We start from the raw sequence: 7,805 nt of genomic DNA, 5'->3' as shown, positions 1-7,805 counted from the left end.
TGTTTGTTACTAAGGACCAAGTGATGTACTTGTACGTTGCAGGTGCTTCGGCACATACTTGTTGGTAGAGTACTCGCTCTCAGCCGCTTGAGGACCGAGACAATTTACCACTAGTCACGACAGCTATTTTTGTACTTACCGCTCGCTTACGTTATGGGCGGGGTTCGGTCCGAGACTAGTGGTGGATAGTGCTCTACCTGTAAGCAGATTGGAGGAACATGTAAGGAGTTCAAGGTGTTGCCCTACTCTGACAAGATTGCACCCCGACGCGGGTAGGTTTCACAGCTTCGAGGTCCTCTCTGGTGACGGCGTGCCCTACAGCTGAGGACGGTTCCAGATGCGAGGAAACAGGAGAGAGCTATCCACCTACTAGGGCTCCGGCTGTTAGGTGGAGTTTGGACAGATCGCTACCATTCAGGCTCCATCCGTGCGGGTGCAGTTGTTCAACCTCTCCAGAGTGTATAAAGCTATAGCTATAGTCCGTGTCCACTTGTTATGGACAGTGCTGTTGGCTACCGCTACTTCTGACTAGACTCTTCTTGTTCTTCTACCCTCCTTTTTGAGATAGGCCGGCGTTTGCCGTTGAGATGTGAGGGGATGGAGCTCTCACCTCGCCTAGTGTGTTTTGGGTGCTGGACCCTTGGGTGAAGAATCTGGTGATTTTTTGGCGACTTCCTTGTTTGAGGTGTTGACCTCGGAGATGCTATTGCTTTGCTGCTTCCTTGATTGCTGCTGGTGCTGCTGCATAAACCTCTATAGCCATGTATAGGTTTTACTCATGTATATAGTATAATTTCCCCATTTCCTTAGTTTGCTGCTTTTGAGAGTTGACATGGCCTACCCGCTTCTCGGGTAGATGGTGGCTTTTTAGGGTCGGAGCCCAACAATGATGGATTGGAAGATTAGGGATGGTTCTTCGCTCGAGTTGCCTCTGGAGATGGAGTTCGCCATAGCTTATGTTTCCGCTGCGTAGATGTTTTACCTTTGTTGATTCAGTCATGATGGACTTGTACTAGCATGTGCCGATGAGATGTACTCATTACTCATGTTGTTAATGATATTCGTACTCTGTTATTGCGTTATATTTCTGTATTGGTATGGATTTGTACTATTGAGATAGGAGTTCGCTTGTGATAGCCTTCCTGGGACTATCATCGAGGTGTGTAGACTTGAATTCTCAGAAATGGGAATTCAAGTCCATTTCAATGTGAATCATGCCCAACACTTTCCTTTTCGCATGTTGTCACTACACGAGGGTACTCAAATATTCAACGATAAGAACATGGCTTGATGATCATTCTAGGTAAGCAAATAAGCAACGCAAAGTAGCGCTGGCCGACCATTACATGAAAGAGCATCATCAAGATATGATAAATAACAAATAGATCTTAAATAAGAGGTTCAACGATTACAAATCAAGATCTCCATACAACCCTAAGGACAAATAGAGACTTTACCCCTTGATCTTACACATGTTGATAGAATTCTGGGTAATAATCGCTCTGTAGATCAATTGGACTGAAGTCGACAATGAACAGGGGTAGAAAAACCCCAGGCCGATTGGCCTGGGCACCTCCAAGCCGATTGGCTTGGAAGGTTTCTTCCTCCTCTAGTGCTCCTCTTCGTGTGGCTTCTTGTAGATCCAATCTTCTCTCAGTTTTTCCTCCTTGTGGCGGTGGTGGATGGTGTTTACGTGGTGTTTTTCTTCTTTCTCTCCCCTCTCTCTTCCTTGAAGTTCATGAGGGGGTATTTATAGTCTCCCATAGGTAGCGGCTCTGGGTCAATGTCGGTGAAAAAATCCTAGACATCATCGTAGACTTCACACTGAAGAAACGGGAGGTAAACGGGACCTTGAATGGGCTAGGCCGATCAATCAAGAGGGCCCAGGCTGATCGGCCTGGGCCCTTCCTTGCCATTCTGGACTTCTCCTTCCTCGTGCTGTCTTCCCTTGATGACCCATGTCCAAATATCCATTAAGCTCTTTATGCAAACCCCCTTGATTATCATGTATTTCCTGTCATATTGTAATATATTCCAAAATACTACACATATGCAATAATGGAGTTATTTCAGGTGCTAAGTGGTGGGTTAGTATAAGATTAAGTATGAAAATACTAGTTAAATAGCACTAAAAGTGTGTCAATAACGAGCGTCAACACTGACATCATCGATCAAGGTGGGGGGTTGGGGGCTTACGTACGCAAACGAAGGGCTGAGGGTGCGGCGGTGGAGCGGAGGTCAAAGCACGGGGTCCTAGCGGCGGCTGACAGTGGTGGAGGCTAGAGCGCGAAGTCTGCGATGAGGGCAGAGGCGGTCGGGCTAGGGGCGGCTGGCGCACGGCGAGGATGGGGAAGAAACGCGGTAGAGCACGACGAGCTTGGGGGGGCAGCTGACTAGGGCGGAGCGACGACCGGCATTGGGAAGCCTAAAATCCTGCGGGGCAGAGTGCGCCGCGGTGTTGGGGGAGCTCCGAGTGCGGTCGGACGTTGAGGATGTCGAGGAGGACCCCGGGCCGCGGCCGGCGAGGAAGGGGGCCGGTTGGCCGGGACGGCGGGCAGTGTGGATGTCGAGGAGGAGCGTGGAGTGCGGCATGGCAGAGTGCGCCGCGCTACCGAGGAGCGCCGGGTGCGGCCGGACATCGAGGAAGTCGAGGAGGAGCCGGGGCTACGATCGGCGGCAAAGGGTGCTGGTTGGTCGGGACGACGGATGGTGCGGACGTCGAGGAGGAGTACTCTGTGCGGTGGAGTAGAGTCGCCGCAATGCCATAGAGCACCAGGCATGGCCGGGTGTCGAGGAGGAGCCGGGGCGGTGGGTGATGGTGGACAAAGACGGTGGCAGCGGCGGAGTGGCAGCGGGATCGGGAGAGGAACGACTACATGGCTAAGTGTTGGAGAAGAAGATGGGTGGAGTTTTTGTAGGTTAGGCCAGATTAGTAGCGAGCGGAGGCTTTGCTCGGTACAAAATGACTTTTAGTACCGGGCAACGCTACTGCCCGGTACTAAATTGTTTCATTTAGTACCGGGCAAGGCCACTACCCGGTACTAATCTGGCCAAAAAGGCGGGATGCGAAACTGGAGGAATTTAGTGTCGGGCAAGGCCTCCACCCGGTACTAGTCTTCCCCCAGCGTTTTGTTTCCAGCCAGCACTGTATTTTCATTTGCTATTTTCTAAAATTGCTGCTATATTTGTTTATGCTTAATAAATGGAGTAAACTTAGGAAACAAAATTGAAAAAAGTTTCATACCTTACGGTTGACTATCTCTACACCATACAACAATTTATTATATAGTAAAATTAGAAAATTTTAATTACTAATAGGATATGAAATGTTTCCATACGGCTGTTAATCCAAGAAAAAGGAAAAAAACTACTATTTTGCACATGTAAAAATATTAAGAAATATTAGCTATACTAAATTTGACAATTATGCCATCAGTATATAATGTACTTGTGTAATTGCCTCTAATTTAATGTTTCAAGACTTTTGATGATCCAAAATAGTGCAAATATTTAATATTTTGATCATGCAAAAATAATTTTATCAATTTGTGTTTGTTTTATTTGATCCAAATTGTACTAATAGTCTCGTTAATCGATAGAAATACCACATAATTGTTGGAATTGCACAAAATACATTACATAGTTCATCACATGACCACATAATACCACATAATATTCAAATTCTAAAGCTACTCATCATTATTCAATGGAACATTGATAATCTTTTTCTTGACAAACGTCCCTTGGTCATGATCACTGTGTAAGTACGGAGCGTCTTCTTTGCATAATAGGATGCTAGGGTCAACCTCAACTAAGAATGGAGGAAGGTCATCAAACTGATCAAAATCTTCTAACTTGTCCAAAATGTCCTCAACTCTAATGATTTTTCTTTTCCCTGGCAGAACTATGTGGTGTTTTGGCTTATCTTTTGATTTTTTACCGGCCTTCGTCTTGGGTTTGCTTGACATTTCCTTCACATAGAAAACCAGACTCGCATCCTTGACTAGGATGAATGGTTCGTCTCTATATCCAATCTTGTTGAGATCCACTATTGTCATCCCATAACGGTCTTTCATTACACCTCCTCCAGCAACCCATTGGCAGCGAAACAGAGGGACCTTCAAAGGCCCATAATCACATTCCCATATCTCCTCTATGACACCATAGTAGCTGTCCTTATTCCCATTATTGTATATTGCAACTATACGTATACCACCATTTTGGTTGGTACTCTTTAGATCTTGGGCTGTTGTATAAAATGTATACCCATTTATCTCGTACCCTTGGTATTGCAATATCGAGATAGCCAACTATTGAAGTTGTTCATCAATCATCTCGTTACCCATGTGGTGTTGTCAGATCCATGTTGCGAAAGTATCTATGTGATGCGGTGTAATTCAGGCCTCAAACTTCCCTAGGTTTTTAGACTTATCCTTGTGCTCCTCCATATATGGAGCCACCAAGGATGAATTCTGCAGCACTGTAAAGTTTGCTTTGTGGATTTCAGTCTCATGTATGTTCATATTAGCTTTCTTTCCGAGTGTGCCCTTTCCCTTCACGTGACCCTCATGGCATGACACGGGGACCCCTATCGGACTAAGTTCATCAATAAAGTTAACACAAAACTCAATGATCTCATCTGCTCCATATGCCTTGGCGATGCTTCCTTCTGTACAGGCACGATTTCGAATGTACTTCTTTAGGACCGACATGAACCTCTCGAAAGGCCACATATTGTGTAGGTATACTGGACCCAGAATGGTTATCTCTTTAACAAGGTGAACCAAGAGATGAGTCATAATATTAAAGAAGAAAGGGGGAAAGACCATCTCAAAGCTAACAAGACATTGGACCACGTCATTCTATAGCTTTATTAGATTGTTCGGATCGATTGCTTTCTGCGAAATTTCATTGAGGAACGCACATAGCTTTACGGTTTCCAATCGCACATTCGCTGGTAGAATATCCCTCAGTGCAACCGGAAGCAATTGTGTCATCAGGATGTAGCAGTCACGTGACTTTAGATTTGTGAATTTCTTCTCTTTCACATTTATTATTCCCTATATATTAGAGGAGTACGCGGACAGGTTCGTCATACTATTCAAGCAAACAAACATGCTTTCTTTCTCCTCTTTGCTGAGAGTGTAGCTGGCAGGACATAAGTAGTGTTGTCCAATCTCTCTTTTCCAGATGTAGGTCCTCTTGTTGTTTCATACGTTTCAAGTCCTGCCTTGCTTCCAATATATCCTTTGGCATCCCATAAACACTGAGGAAGTCTAGCAGGTTCACACAAAGATTCTTTATCAGGTGCATCACATCAATTGCATTGCAGACCTCTAGAACTTCCCAATAAGGTAGCTCCTGGAATATAGACTTCTTCTTCCACATGGTTGCACATCCATTATTATCGTTAGGAATAGGTTGGCTACCGGAACCCTTACCAAAGAATACCTTCACATCCTTTATCATAGACAATACACACATTCCGTTACGGTGCAAAAGGCTTAACACGAGTGTTAGGTTCCCCTTTAAAATGCTTTCCTTTCTTCCTTAGAGGGTGATTCGTAAGAAGAAATCGACGATGGCCCATATACACTACCTTTCAACAGTGTTTCAAATACATGCTGTCGGTTTCATCTAGATAGTGGGTGCATGCCCGATATTCCTTGGTCGTCTATCTTGATAGGTTACTAAGTGTAGGCCAATCATTGATGGTTACAAAAAGCAATGCTCTGAGAATGAAAGTTTCCAGTTTGTCCTCATCCCAGACAGATACACCTTCTTCCTTCCAAAGCAGTAAAAGTTCATCAACCAATGATCTTAGGTACACGTTAATATCGTTGCCAGGTTATTTTGGGCCTTGGATAAGGACTGGCATCATGATGAACTTCCGCTTCATGCACAACTAAGAAAGAAGGTTGAAGATACATAGGGTCATACGCCATGTACTATGAGCACTACCGAACTCACCAAATGGATTCATTCCATCCGTGCTTAAATCAAACCTTATGTTCATTGCATCCTTCTCAAAGTCTGGGAATTCTCTGTCAATGTTTCTCCACTGGGAACCATCCACCGGGTGTCTTAACTTCTCATCTTGCTTATTTTTTTTTTGCCATCGCATCAACTTAGCATGCGTCTTGTTTCTGAACAAGCGCTTCAAACGTGGTATTACAGGAAAATACCACATCACCTTTGTTAGAACTCTCTTCTTCACAGGATGCATCTCAACATCACCAGGGTCATCTCGCCTGATCTTATACCGCAATGCCTCGCAAACAGGACAAGCATCCAATTTCTTATATTCCTCGCCGCGATAAAGGATACAATCATTAGGACATGAATGTATCCTCTGTACATACAATTCTAGAGGGCAAACAACATTTTTTTCTTCATATGTGGTTGAGGGTAGTTCGTTACCCTCAGGAAGCATGTTCTTTATGATTCTCAATAGGTCCCCAAATCCCTTATCGGTGATACCATTTGCTGTCTTCCACTCCATCAATTCCAGTGTGCTACCCAAATTTTTGTGGTCCTGTTTGCAATCGGGGTACAACAACTTTTTGTGATCCTCCAACATCTTCTCAAACTTCTTTGTCTCCTTCGCATTTTTGGAGTCTTTCTTTGCATCTAACAACACCTGACCTAGTTCGTTAGCTAGTTCATCTTCTACAAAATCTTCTTCAGCCTCGCCCATTTTAAAATCTGCAAAGACACCACCTTTAGCCCAATCAGCTGAAATGTTGTTATCATCATTTTCGTCACCGTCTTCAAATACAACTCATCTTTCGCCGTGCTTGGTCCAAATAATGTATTTATCCATGAAACTCAACGAAATATGTGGCTGTGTAGAGTTTTTCCATTAGAGTAATCATTGTTATTTTTGCACATTCTGCATGGACAACACATGAAACCCTTCAACGACTTGTTGGCCTCTGCCGTTTCGAGAAAAGTCTTTAGGCCATTAATGAACGACATGGAGCACAGTCACCGTACATCCATTGTCAGTCCATTTGCAAAAAGTTTTTAATTTAACTCTCCATTTGTAAAGCAACAAATGTAAAAAAAAACTTTCTCAAAAATATTGCTGACCTTTTATATATGGACCACTTTCGATGAGCAAATTAAATCCCTACAAATTTTATGGGGAATTTTGGCAGCAACTCTCTTTGTCCCAAATCGTCGTTAGTTTGAGCTCAACTATGTTATTAAAGCAACAAAATTAGTTGATTATTTTTGTTTCAACATTGTACTTATGTTATTTATGTAAAAAAACAAAAGTAATTAACACAACACATATTTGTCAACATTCAATATGAATTTCTCAATATCGAACAGACTTTCATAAGTAAAAAATTCTACATTCTACATTCTACATGCATGTATAAATTGAAAAACTCTCCATTCATCCTTACTCTACAAAAGCACAAATTTCTCTAGGTACAAAGCATAAAACATAGAATACTAATCATGAGAGGAGGGTGGATGAAGTTCCTAACCTTTAGAAAGTTGGAAGAGTGAAATCCCCCCAAATCGTGGGAAAAATGGGTAGCACCTCCCCTAGGTCACTATGGGAGTGAAAAAGCCCGAGCTCTCAATCAAATTGTTGAGCTCGGGCTCGGAGAGGAAGAAGTAGCTTATTTTATAGTTTGTATGTTAGTATCGGTTAGTGGCTCTAACCGGTACTAAATTGTGACATTTAGTGCCGGTTGAAGTTAACAACCGGTACACACGTGCGTGAACACCATTTAGTACCGGTTGAAGCTACCAGCTGGTACTTAAATGGCGTCGTCCCCATACCACCA

At 43.6% G+C, this 7,805-nt stretch overlaps 2 pseudogenes; both read right to left on the bottom strand.

The window, feature by feature from the left end:
• Positions 1–3,689: 3,689 nt before the first annotated feature.
• Positions 3,690–4,904, bottom strand: LOC140221097 (uncharacterized; annotated as a pseudogene).
• Positions 4,905–5,097: 193 nt separating this feature from the next.
• On the bottom strand, positions 5,098–6,978 carry LOC140221096 (uncharacterized; annotated as a pseudogene).
• Between the last annotated feature and the right edge of the window lie 827 nt (positions 6,979–7,805).

This window comes from Setaria viridis, chromosome 9 (assembly GCF_005286985.2).
Source record: "Setaria viridis chromosome 9, Setaria_viridis_v4.0, whole genome shotgun sequence".
Taxonomy (NCBI): Eukaryota; Viridiplantae; Streptophyta; class Magnoliopsida; order Poales; family Poaceae; genus Setaria; species Setaria viridis.
The sequence above is the reverse complement of the archived record's forward strand: the minus strand, read 5'-3'. Positions and strand labels throughout refer to the sequence as shown.